A 14,177-nucleotide genomic window follows, 5' to 3' on the forward strand; every position below is an offset into this window, starting at 1 on the left:
CTTATAGCGCGGCGGCAGCAGCGCGGGGCGCCCCGGCGGCGACAGCGGCAGCAGCAGCAGAGCGGCCGCGGGGGCGGGGACCGCGCCCCGCCCGCCCCCGTCGCAGCGGTTCCGCGGGCGCGCAGCACCTGCGCCTCCCCCGCGTCCGTCCCTCGGAGGGTCCCACGGAGGGCCCCACGGAGGGTCCCGCGGCTGCCCTTTGCTTTGAGGCAGGTTTGGCCCTCAGTAATATTTATTTATTCGCTCTTGGTGCGAATCTCCCGTCTCTCCTGGACGGGAGAGGGAAGCGCCTCCGTGCCAGGTTTCAGTCTATGAGAAGCTCAGCCAAGCTTAAGCAGCGGGGACTCTCCCTAATCAAGTGTCACTTGCACCAGCCACACTTGACCTCCTCAGGGTTTCATCCTGGAAGTTCATCTGGGAGGTAGAAGGAACCCACTTGTCCCATGGGAAGTGGGAGATTGGATACATTTTTAAGTAGCTTGTAAAGTCTGTCTTCTCTCCCTACATTTGGTCCACAATGTCTGCAGGAAAAAGAAAAAAAGAAGAAAAAAAATCAATGAAGTGTACTGGTCTAGTTCAAAAATATGCAGAAAACCAGGGTCTGGTTGTAATGGCTCCAGTCCTACTCAAATATATTAACGGTCTACCTCTGTATACACATTTTTGCCTGCAAGCTGCCCTACTGCAGTCCCGCACTTGAAGGCTTTCAATGCCATTCCTCACATGGAAAAGACTACGCAGATGGCTTGTCAGCATTATTCCAGTTTATGAGCCTGGGAATGACTGCACTTGTTTGCTCTTGATTTCTTCTCATTTTGGCCTAAGATGAATTATATCAAGTTTAAAGTTTTAAAAAACAAACAAAAAAATTGTTTTGAAGTTTACCTACATTTAATAGTGGCCAAAAATGTAAGCCTTCAATCAAAAGTTCTAAATTTATACTCTCTCTTCTCTCTGTATATGTATACACACATGCACACAAACACACACACACACACACATTTTCTTGGCCAGAACAGTTAGATGAATACACAAGGTTAAAATAGCTCTGTCTGCCCCCAGTAGGATTCCCTGTTTATAGAAAGAATTTCTCTGAAACCTTCAATGGCAATACTTTGAAAAAAGATCCAATTTCCTGCAGGCAGGTTTTGTTTCGTTTTTTTTTTTAGTTTCAGGTGTACAGATTTTAAAGTAGCTATATACTTATTTAATGTCTCTGTGGTGATTTGTTCCTGTTGCATTTTGTATATTTACCTAAATGGATTCAATCTTAAGTATTAACCTTTGCAGACACTTGGAAGATTTTGCAAGGGTACAATACACATACAGCATACACTTTGCTATACCAAATATGCAGGCTTCTGAATGATTTCTTCAGGGAAACAGAAAATCCAAATTCTGATTGCAATCTACAGATCTCTGGTCAATCTGGGCCCTATTAATTTTAGAAATCTCTTTTGCCTTGTTTCCTACTGCAACAACAAGCCTAGGGCAGAACATTATCCCGACAGCAATGTTTGCAGGAGCTGTTGATCAGCAATAGCAGGTACCACCTTCGGAAATTCTCTGTTCCTGGACATGTGCCTGATTCTGACCTGGAGGTTTTCACCGTGCGTGTACGGCCGGGCTGCCTTCAGGCATTCCTCCGGCTGCTCCGACTCCTGGCACCCGGCCTCCTCACATTTGGATAACTGGCTGCTATCCACCCTCGCAGATCCTCTCAGGGAAGCTGTGCTGCTTGCTGCAGAGGATTGTGAAACGTTTCCTGTTTTAGGGAAGATGTTGTTTAGCACTATTCTGAGGTAAAACGCTTTCAGATGCAATGGCAATAAGACCCAATGATAGTTTATAAAAAGAAAACCCAAACCAAAACAAACAACAACAACGAAAACCAGCCCCTCCTATGCTAAATAACAGTAACAAAATGAGATATAAAATCACAAACAGGAACAAGTTCTTTCAATACCAATTGATGGTTTTTAGGAGAAAATCCACTGTGAGTCCTTAAAGCAGAACCAGACCAAAATAGGAAAATACTATGCTAGTGCGATACATTGAGGTGGGAGTACATTAGTGATCATTTTACACCGAAGTACATGAAGCACTTGCGAGAAGTTTATAGATGCGCTAACATAGATATCACTGTTTTCCACAGGATGTCAAAGTACTCGGATACTCAATTAGCACACATTCCTTACTATCAGATCCTGCTGCAAATCCTATTGAATGCCTTCACGCACAATACAGTGGCATGATACATCATGTCAAAAAGCAGAACAGAACCATTATCAGGCATATGTCTGACATGATGCATCATGCCAGTCAGCCAGTCGTACTCAGCCATTTCTGAAAAGGATTTTGATATGATACAGTGTGCCAACACTGTAGCACAGAACTAGTATGTTCCAAAAATAGGGACAAATTCACCTCTGGCATAAGTAGAAGTAACTGCAGTGACTTCATTAGATTTGCATCTGCTTATGTCAACAGTGAGTTTGGCCCATAATCTGGAATTTATTTAAAAGTGGTAAGTGGCTGCATTTTCAGATATTGTATTGCTTTCTACTCCTAGCATACAAGTATCATGAGACAGTTGGGATAAAAACACCACCTTTCTCAGCTCTTTTGCTTCCACTCCACAAGAAGCAGCACCAAATTTCCATTTTTAGCAGTGTAACAATACCATGAAGTATATAGAGGGCTACTCTCTTCAGAAGCACAGGAAGTTATGAATTTGGAGATTTCACAAGAAATCGGAATTTACAAAAAAGGAGGAGAGACGATCTCTGCTTTCTGCCTCCACACTATTTTAGAGCAGTAGTTTCAAGGACTAGAAGAGAAGCAAACTGTAAATTCTCAGTGGCAATTAGAGTAATATTAGTAGTAAAAGAATGGCATGGAAGAACATTGGGATGAAATGTGAGATCTGATAACACTTGGAGATTTCTTAAAAGGTATTGTAATTTATTGTTGTCCCCTGTCACCACTCTGGAATGAAAAGCACAGCTTGCTAATGCAGATGCATCACACAAACAAAAGGAGAGGAACAGGCTAAGGTATGACTGGTTCCAGACCTTTACAGAAGAGAAACATCCCAGCTTTTTGACACAGCCTCTCTAATGAGGAAAAGAATCAACTGGTTGTACTTCATTTAAAGTTCATTCATCTCTGCTGTCTATTCTAGCTCTTAAATCGATCAGACTGTGTTGATTCTTGGACTAGCTGAACTTCAGTGATGCTAAAGGCAACCATAGGAAATAAAGACCAAAAAATCCTCACAGAGCAGGTAAGGTAAGAACGACAGCTGAATGTGACTTGGTACAGCCTTCTGAGCAATAACAAGAAGTCAGGGTCCCCCCCTCCCTTCTCCACACTATGCAATTATTCCCAAATATTTCTTTGAAGAGACAACTCTGTACAGTTAGCAGTTCCACAGAGATGAAAACAAACAAGTCTTTTCCTTTATTCTCCTCTCTCCCCCTTGTTTCATCCTCTGCTGGCATTCTATAAGTATTTAAATCATTGGAAACCACACCCTAGCTAGCTGTGCCTAGTATTTACAGGCAAAGCCCCTTGGCTTTGTTGTTATGGTCTGCTCAACAGCCAAAAATGTAACACGTTAGTTTTTCCTAAACGAGAAGAACCAAATCTGAAGAGACACACTGCATCCTAAGGAAATAAACACCAGGCATTATCTACACCTTACATATGAAGGAAAAAGAAGGGTAAAAATAACGTTTGTTTGCAACTGTCTGGGAATCCTCTGATAAGATAGACAAAAAAAAAAAAAAAAACCAAAAAAAAAAAAAAACAAAACACACTCAGTTTTGATGAAAAAGCATTTTTGTGGGGATGACTCAATTTTGACAAACACCCTCTAAAGCAAGTTAAGTTTCTGGTGGAATTTACCACAAAGATTTCTTAATGTTTCACACCAACACTTACATGATGTCCAGCTCGGGAGTTTAGCTTGACCTAGGCACTCAAGGGCTGTTAGATATGTTCCTGTAAAGCTGAGGTGCTATCACGGCTGTGATCTACACTTCCAGCTGATACAGTATAAGTCCCAAAGTGCAGGAGGCAACAGAGAGCTCCAAAACCCCCGGGTCAGGCTCAAGTTCTCTCCATTCCCCAGGGAAGATGCACAAGATAGGGGCAAGCAGGCAGGCACTCCTCATTCCTGAAGAAATGGTGTGAAAGCACACTGTCACAAACATTTGGGGAGGGAGAGAAGGGTGAGAGTCATTTCCTTTCCCGAGGATAAAGTTTCTCTCTATACATAGTCACATTGCTCCAATTTGAAACAATATGGAAATTGGAAAGGTTGGGCAGGAACAACCCCAGGTTCCAGTATAAGTTGGGGAATGACCTGTTAGAGAGCAGTGTAAGGGAAAGGGACCTGGGGGTCCTGGTGGACAGCAGGATGACCATGAGCCAGCACTGTGCCCTTGCGGCGAAGAAGACCAATGGCATCCTGGGGTGTATTAGAACGGGGGTGGTTAGTAGATCGAGAGGGGTTCTCCTTCCCCTCTACTCTGCCCTGATGAGACCACATCTGGAATATTGTGTCCAGTTCTGGGCCCCTCAGTTCAAGAAGGACAGGGAACTGCTGGAGAGAGTCCACCACAGGGCAACAAAGATGATTAAGGAAGTGGAGCATCTCCCTTATGAGGAAAGGCTGAAGGAGCTGGGTGTCTAGCCTGAAGAAGAGGAGATTGAGGGGTGACCTTATTAATGTTTATAAATATATAAAGGGTGAGTGTCACGAGGATGGAGCCAGGCTTTTCTCAATGACAACCAATGACAGGACAAGGGGTAATGGGTTCAAACTGGAACACAAGAGGTTCCACTTAAACATGAGTGGAAGCTTCTTCACAGTGAGGGTGACAGAGCACTGGAACAGGCTGCCCAGGAGGGTTGTGTAGTTTCCTTCCCTGGAGACATTCAAAACCTGCCTGGACACCTTCCTGTGTAACCTCATCTAGGTGTTCCTGCTCTGGCAGGAGGATTGGACTAGATGATCTTTCAAGGTCCCTTCCAATCCCTAACATTCTGTGATTCTGTGATTCTGTGTTCCATTCATTCAATACCATTTTCATTCATACAGCACCTTGGGAGTACAGAAAACAGGTTTAACATTTCCTTCATACATATAGTAATTACACACTCACCACCAAGGTTTTGACCCCTCTGGAATGGGAGACAGCAGTTCATGTGTGGCAAGTATGTTACCCTGAAATTTTAGGATTGTTTGATTCAAAAGGCAAAGAAATACAGTAAATCATTGGCCCAAGCTATGATCACAAGATGCATAGCAACCTCTCCATGCAATGTGAGAATCTGGACACCTCTCTAGTCATCTCCTTCATATTTTGTAATATAAGCAAAGCTGCAGTGCCAATCATAGCAAATATCTTCCTTCAAGCCACTAACAGCTTTTACATCTTATGCCTGTAATCTTCAGCAAATAGATCAAGGACTGTTACTCATTTTATTGCCTCAATGCATTATATTTATTCTCGTTATAATATTTTCTGTTACCACAGAAAATGTTTGGCTCTCAAAGAAAAAGAGAGAAATGTGACAAAGATCCAAATTCTTCCTTGAAATGCAAATATTTTTAAAGGCTTTAATGGAAGATATGCATTGGAATCCCAAGGCACAATCTGGCATTAGAATCTTCCATCTATACTGGAATTTTTTACCATGTCTTTTTCATAATACACTAGTAAACATGTTTCCAGCTCAGCAGCTGAATTTTGGGGCCCTGTCGCATCTAGGAGGGAAGTGCAAAGCAGCTGGGGAGTAACTGTAAAGGAGAAGTAGAAAACTGATCAAAACCTTCAGATGCTGGATGATGCCTTTCTTTTCCATCCTCCTCCCCATTGGAAAAAAAAACACATTGGGGTGCTCCTTCAAGCTTGCAGCTGGTGCAGTAGCTGGCCTAACTCAGAGTAGCTTTGATGCTGTTCCTAGTTATCCTTAAAGCTGCTTTGGTCCCAAACTGGCCATGGGTTGACCATAGACTGCTTCCCCTGCTGGCCAGACTCTGACGCTATAGCAAAAATGGTGAAAACAGAGCAATCAAAGATGAAGCCTAGCAGATCCTGGCAGAATATGGCTTTATTTTTCTGCAGACTGAGGACCAGTGACTGGTTCATGAACACTGACTGACATTTTGCTCTGAAATTACTCCTGTTGACGTTAGCATAGCTGCTCAAAGAATATTGGTCCTCCAGTCTGATACACCACCTGTAACTGCAGAATGGCAGACACATGGACATTTTTTTTTATGAATTAGCCAGAGTATGATATAGAGTGTCTGCCAGTTCTATGCAGCTGGGGGCAAGCTGACAATGCCTGGTCTGGCACAAAGCCCACAGCAAAATATTAGCCCAGCAGTACATTTAGAACAAAGCTGAACCAGCAAAGGAGTTTATAGCGGAGCATGTTTGCACCAGCTAACTGCAAAGGTTTTGATCCAGTCCAACAAGCCCTAAGGTAGGGCTAAGGCTTTTGATTACACTGAAGCCATAATTGCTGTTAACAAAATAATGCCATCTCCTTACCTTTACTTCCCCTCATGTCAGCACAGACACGTGTGTCTATAAGGACTAACTCAGTAAAATTATGATCAGTTTTGTCTTGGATTAATTCTTAGTTTGAAAATAGTCTAACAATCTGACTTCATCACACTGAAATGATGCCTAGATTTTCTACAATCATCCCTGCTGAAGCTAGCATTCTTTCACCCTCCACTCCACTTTGCAGATATTGCAATCTGCAGGAGAACAGGACTGATTTTACACCACTGCTTCGCCCTCAAACCTCTATTGCAGCTGTACAGTTTTGTCACCAAACATGGCAAATCCATCTTTCCCAGGTAGCCTACTTCAGATAACTCCTCATGAAACAAAATAATGACAGTACTGCATCCAGCTGAGCTGCACTCATTTTACTTCCTTCTCCTTTCCCTGTGCTTGAAAGAAGTGGTTTCTACAATAATTCAGCTACTAACACTCCTTATGTTTTATTGGGTGTGACTGCTGACTATAGGAGTGTTTGATGGACACTCTTGTTTGCAAAAATGGGGCAATGCAAATCCTTTCTTTGGCTTAAATGACACAAGAATTGCCACCATGTGTTTAATACCACACAGTATTTCCAAATTCTAGATACATATGTTAAATGCAAGTGAAACATTGTTTTGCTGCTGCAACACACAATGCCATAAATGCCTTTAGCAATTTAACAATTGCTTGGGTCTTTTTTTGTTTTTTTATTCCTTTCGCCAAGAGCCTTTATTAGAATAATAACGTAATTTGCTCCTATACTAGATTATTGTAATAATCAAGACTGCCAGCATTGCCCAGTTTCTTTTCATATTGTTCGTGATCTCATTATCATAGGCTTTTCATTAGCTTTTCTTTACTCATCCAGAGAACCTGTGTGTATGGTGAAGGAAACAGCTAAAAAAATGCTTCTAGAATATTACCAGTCTCTTGATAAATAAATTGCAGCTATCAATAATACTCAACCATCTCTTCTCAGTTGTCTATGTTATCATTCCTTACCCATCACATAACCAGAACACTCTGTATAAGTGGGAAAGCAAGTATTTAATTCTTTGTGAATTAATACGTTGTCTAGAAAAATGTGTAAAATATTTATATATAAATGCACTGATTTCCACAAAGATTGTGTGAGCTATCACCACTATTCTTTTTACAGAAGCTGTGGGATTAATCAGTTCAAGATCATGGTCAGAATTTTTGCCATCCAGGTATGGGCTGAAGTCACACAGCCTGTTTAGTCTCCTGTAGGAAGCAAGATTCATTGACATAATTATTCCCTGCTCCATGGGCATCTTTATGCTATAGGGTGGGATTGCCTTAATGAAAAAGTAGGCCTTTAGGCGGGCAAAACAAGCATGCTGAAACTGTCTGGAAAAAGCAACTGAAAGAGGAAGTATATTGCTCATAGTAATGATTCTTCACTTCCCAGAAAGCCAGAGGATGGGGGAAATACAGTAGAATGGCTTTTGCTTGCACCAAAGCTAAAACAAACTACTGAAAAGAGATAATATTCTCAAAGTCAGGGGTAAGAGAGCTGAAGATTAAGCTCCATTTTTTCCTCCATCAATGGAATTTTATCACCTGTTAAACAGTCCTTACCCATATACACACATGCATTATCCTTAGTGTCTAGAAGAAATACTGTGCTACTGTCTTAAAAACACACAACAGATAATGCCTTTCAGTTTTTTGGAAGAGGTGGGTCCAACACAACAGTATTCAGCATTTTATTTCATTAATATTAGCTTTTCTAAAAAAAAAATCATATTTCATATTTCAAAGTGAGAGAGAAAATTGTCACCTCTGGCAAGGTACTATAGCTCAGTATGAATAAACAACTTAATTCTCCAAGTGTATCAATACCACAGTTCCCATGAGCACCATCAGCTTGAGGTTTTGGGGTTGTGGTTTTTTTTAAGCTTGCAGCAATAAATCAGAGAGACGGGAAGTAGTTAACAACACTAATACTAAGCCAGGGCACTTGAATGGCACACTACAGTTTAATTCAGAGATATCTTTACAATTTCAGTAGAGCATACTGGGGAGTCTCTTTGGAGAAATGCAGTATTAAAGCCTTTAATTTTGTGAAAAAGTACTAATTGCCTTCCAAATAAGAGAAGGCTGCACCACTGGAGAATGAGCCACACTCTTTTACTGTAAGCAGCTTATTCTTTCCAGGCCTCTCTCAGAGGTATTAAACACCAAGAGTTTTGATTGCTATTGCCCTCACATCCCAACCCAAACAAGCAAGCATCAAAGAGAAGTTGTTCACCTGTTCTTGAAATCCTTACAGAGAAATCCCAAGAAGCAACATTGAGCAGGATACATGGGCAGTGACAGAGAAACATTTCCTCTCCTGGGGCAGGGAGCACAGCAACACCCCTCGCTGACAGCATTTTCCTTGCAAGGAGAATAGAAGTCTGTTTGTTTCCCTGTCCTTACACCTAACCCCTGAGGTCTGTGTCTGCTGCTATAACTCCAAGTTAGAGGTGGCAAAGGCCTTTCACTCTGACTAAAGGCAACTATTTCTTCCACCAACAGCATCTGCATATTCCCAGTCAGGGAATGCTATAATAAGCAGCAGCATCTGAGAAAGGTGGGCTGCAGAGTCCTAATTAAACAGCAACTGACATATCACTTTTCAAACTAAACATTCAACTGGGATGCTCAATCTACGTGCACGTGGTTTGTAAACAAGGAAACAGAGTGCTCTATAGAGCAGTCCCACACACTTCCACAATGAAATGCTGCAGAGGCTCCCTTTGCCCTTGTAACAAATGATCTAACAATTCTCAGGAGAAGGAAATGGGGCTGATTTGTAGCTCTCTTCAAGAGACTAACCCAGTTAAGTAAGACTTCTTAATTGCCTGCTCTTTGTCATTTAATGCATAAGAAAGTTAAAAAAAAATCCTCAGAGCCAGATCCCAAAAAGGTATTTAGGGTATCTAAGCAGGCAGCTAGGCAGAATTTAGCTGCAATTATAAACAGTGATACTAAAAACCTCTGCTCAGCTGCTGCCCAACTCTGAAGGCTCTTAAAGCTAAGTAGGCACCTATTTCAATTTTAAAGTTCTCCAGGTGCCTAGCATTCAGCTCCTGCACATGCCAAGAAACACTTCATTCCTGACAGTGCCGAGGAAGCTCGCGCCAGCCCAGTGCTAAGCCACTCAAGAGCTAGGAGAAACCTGAGAGTTTTCAGCTGTGATGAACATTTGCCTGGTGGACAGAAGCATTTGAAAGCCTACCTATATCCCTTGAATGGGTTATAAATAAAAGCAGCTTAATCATAAATTATCATGTGGCAAGCAAACAGACCTGCTCAAAGACATGTCACAGCAATTACACCATGGGAAAGTAATACAGCAGAGAGGCAGGCCTAATGTCCTCGCAAACGCTCAGAGCTGCAAATTATGAAGGACAAATGAGCCAGGTACTTCACCTATAGCAAAGCAAGAAATACACATTTTAAATCCCTGCATCTTCTACCTTCAGATAAAAGTGTGAAAATTAACCTTTTGAACTAGTTGGACCCAGGTCAGACTGGTGTTTGAAGCTCATCAGCTGCAGCATCTCAAAGCAGGGAGGCAGCCTCAGTAGCCTTGCTCCACGTAGTCCTGCCAAGAACAAGGAAAAGAGAAACAAGAATAAGAGTGGGAGCACTTTATCCATTCTGCTTGCACATCCCATCAGTGGTTTTATATATAGATCATTTAAAAAATCTTGCTCCCTCAAAGAATGGCATTTGCGCCATGCAATTAAGATATCACCATTTTGAAAAACTTAGTTGTTTTCTTCTGCTGCATATTGTCTTATTGATATCTATTTGAGAGGAATGGGGCTCTCTCAGGAGAGTATTTGGGACTGAGCTATGTTCCACACACAAAATCTAATAAGATTTACTGCTATATTTAATTAGTTTGCTGTGAATTCAGGTAGCGCACTAATGGAACAAGATAGACCCTTGACTTGGTAAATAATGGAATCAGAAGGAAAAAGCCTTATGTAAGAGCCTATATAAACAAGATAGTTCAGTAATCAGGCAACTACTCTATTCTTGATTCCCTCCATTGTGTGTCAGGATGGACAGACAACAGGCTGTCAGATCTCTTACATGCATTATTGCATTTTGTAATGTTCAGGCACAATGGAGAAAATTGGCAAAGATGAAATGACAGTGTTAACTTTTCTGTTCGTCTTCTGACACTTTCAATCACTTCATGTGACATTGTACTCCTGGGAGATTTGATTACTTCTAAAATTAATGCTGTATAAGAAAAAAATATCCCTTAGGCAATTGTTCTTTTTTCAGAATATTTAACCTTGGCAGCGATATTCCCCTTGTTCTGAATAGCATCTATATAGCAAACCAATATAAAAACAGGATTTAAGGGCCAGGAGTAGTTCTGATCTATGTATCACTTGCTGTAATGGTCAATGCCTGGAGATCACTCCAGGACATTGGAAAAACTGCTTAATGCTCTATACTGAAAACTAGTTGGAAACAAAACCTGTTTGGCATGAGGTTTCTGCCTCTCCGGAGTAAGGGTAGAGCTCTCAGAGCTCTAGACCAAAGGTGATCCAAATCTCTACAGAAGACAGAACTTTCTGCAGATGAAAAGCGAATAACCTCCCCCATAGTCTTTTCAAACTTCAGCATTGCTTCCATCAGATATAAGGAATTGCTTTCTCTAAAACATACATGATTACACATACAGCTATTTTCACACCTGCACCTCTCTGAAGAAAATGTAAACATTACTGTGCACAGCTGGGAGGTGCTTAGATATTATAGCAGTTTTTTCTATTTCTATATGCAAGTAATACAATCTGTGTTCTATGAATATTACTGTTAACAGCAATAATTAACATTTTTGATGTGCAAAAAAGAATAAAGTTGTTATATCCATTCATGGGTTTCCCTCTCAAACAAACAAAAAAAAAAAGCTGAGTGAATTTTAAGTTAGTCAAACCAGAGAGTTAAGTTGTTGCATACAGTTAAGCACCAACACACACCAATGCGTCACTTACCAATTGTCTCACTATTTATTATGGTTTTGAATTGTCCAAACAACAGCTTGAGTAGGGTTTCATTTATTTTCTCTGTTTAGAGGAGCCTTAAAAGGCAGTTAGAATTAAAACTTTTTTCAGAATGTGTGTTTTTCGTATAGAATTACTGAGTTGGTAACCCTGAAGCTTCTTGCTAGAGATATTCCATTTCAGTAGAACTTCTTTGCTGTAGCAAGTGTACAAAACACATCACAAAAAGAAAATGTCTTGTCAAATTGCAAACATTAATTTTTAAGAGAAGTGGTTGGGAATGCTGCTCTATTCATTCTGCAAAGCATCAGGGGCAACACGGCTCACTGAGTAATTAATTAGCCTGACACAGATACATGAAGGAGAAAAAGAGCATGCACAGCAGGACCTTAGGTGCTCAGAGGCCACCAAATCAAGACTTGCAACCGCTTTCCAGTCACACTGTGGTCACAGCCCTTCTGTCAAACAACTGAAGTTAATGATAACTGTGTTGGCTGGGATTCAGAGACATGGGTTTACCAGTTATGCACTTCACTCAGGCATCACGGGTTAAGAGAGGCTCCAGGGAGAGTAGATGACCGTAGCATATGGGGAGCAACAATGATACCCTTACATGTTGACATGAGGGAAGCATGTGAAATGCAGCAGAATCTCCATTTCTGGCAGTCCAACACTTTGGTTTGGTGCTGCAAAACTCTTTACTTAGAATAATTTTGATTAGATGGTCTCAAAATCACATGACACTTTCAAAAAGGTTTTGTGATTTTTTTTCTTGTTCTCTGACCTACGATTACTTCTATGGGTTGCAGTAGTCAAGAAGATGAGGGAATTGGGATACTTTCAATTATTCTTTGTAAATAAAATTGATAAGAAAACCTGTTTCTTAATCATTCTAATTCAATATTTTACCTTTCTGTTTCACAGGGTTCCTATTTTTAAACACAGTTCAGGTACATTGTGCCATTATAATACATATGACAGTTGTACATCTCCTAGGAAGCAAGATCTAGTGCACACAAGTAAGAGGATTCATTTAAGTCTCTCAGGAGTCTTTCTGGTGTAATGTCTGCTGAAGCAAATGGAGATGGATTGCAGAATTACACCTTTAATTCGTTTATATGATTTAGATCTCTCATACAGTGATCAATCATTCTTCTCCAAAATTTCCACTTGTTCTCTGGTGGTAAATTTGTCAGCAGAGAACCCATCAAACCCCAGATTTTGAACCTGAAAAAAAATGCCAGCAGCCTCATCAGGATGTAGGTAAAAATCTGAAGAAAAGGTAAGACTAGACCTCCATCAAGAACAATAGGCTTATTGAGAAAAGCAGTCCATCAAAGAAACTCTCTTGCAAATTTGCAAATAAACCTATGTCCTAAAAAACAAACAAACAAAAAAAACCCAGCCCAAACCAAACGAAATCATACAGATTTTATACACAGAAAAATGTTGACATATCATTTTAGAATCTGGTGGGTTTTGCAGCTGTAATACTGATTTGTGTCCACTAGATGGATGTCATTTTCAAGAAGTCAGAAGTCTCGGGTCTGCACCAGGCGCCTGGGCTCGATTTAACAACCCCATACAGTGCTCTTGCTTGTCTGTTTAACGCTTTACAGAGACTTGAGTAGAGATAGCTCAATATAATAACCGCCAGAGATGATCTGATATGCCCATTCCCGCATTACTGTTGTCTTGGCAAACACAAGCATTGACTGTGACCCTGTCGCTGGTTCTGGAAGGTTCCCCACAAGGTAAGTACTGTTGGTTGTTTTCTCGATATTTACTAACCCAATTATAATAAGGTACAATTTTTGGTTTATTGCAATCAAAACTCACAAGTCGGTGTGCCCCTAAAGTCATAACTTAAAGTCAACTTAAAAAAAAAATTGACTTTGAGATTTAAGAATGAGCCCACTTAGATTTCTTGTTAGACTTTGGGTTAATTTCTTTTGGGTTCATTCTCATATTACCCTGCCTTTGTTTTTATTTGGTTTGAATTGTGTGGAAAACATCATTTTGATGTTTTCTTTTTTTCTCAGTAATTGTGAGAATTTTTATTATTTTTTTCACTTTGAATCAAAGTTAAGGAATGTAAAAAATAATAATCACATTACTCGAATAACAGATATGTAAACACAGAAAATATTCCGTAGTTTACAACAAGAATAACAAGTTTTGGCAAAACTAGAAGAAACAAATTTCCTTTTCTTATTGTTTAAGGCTCGTATTTGGTATTATACATTGAGGCACTTTAGTAAACACATGGCTCTGGCCCTTTTGAACAACCTGCAAAATAAGCCTACCTCTTCTGGATCTGAATGCCACCTGGCTTCAGAAACAGAACTAACCTCATCAATGGATTTCTCCAACAAATCCTGGAACATACTGAATGTCTGAAAGAGGCATTTTGCGACAGCATGGAAATGCAGTGTAGGCTTGAAGTAAGAATAAATTAGCACAGTAAACTGTAGAAAACTGCAGAACCAGAGACATGATAAATTCAGTTCATAAAATCACCCATCAGTTTCTTACATGGCTACTACTTACTACTTCCACTTTAAGA

The 14,177-nt window shown here is 40.5% G+C and overlaps 1 long non-coding RNA gene across 1 annotated transcript; it reads right to left on the bottom strand.

Annotated features, from left to right (window-relative positions):
- Positions 1–32: 32 nt before the first annotated feature.
- On the bottom strand, positions 33–10,197 carry LOC139828214 (uncharacterized). Its single transcript, XR_011739589.1, has 3 exons — positions 10,087–10,197; positions 1,596–1,765; positions 33–521 (listed from the first exon to the last, which is right to left on the bottom strand). It is a non-coding gene; the product is annotated as an uncharacterized lncRNA (long non-coding RNA).
- Between the last annotated feature and the right edge of the window lie 3,980 nt (positions 10,198–14,177).

The sequence above is a fragment of the Patagioenas fasciata genome, chromosome 1, assembly GCF_037038585.1.
Source record: "Patagioenas fasciata isolate bPatFas1 chromosome 1, bPatFas1.hap1, whole genome shotgun sequence".
Taxonomy (NCBI): Eukaryota; Metazoa; Chordata; class Aves; order Columbiformes; family Columbidae; genus Patagioenas; species Patagioenas fasciata.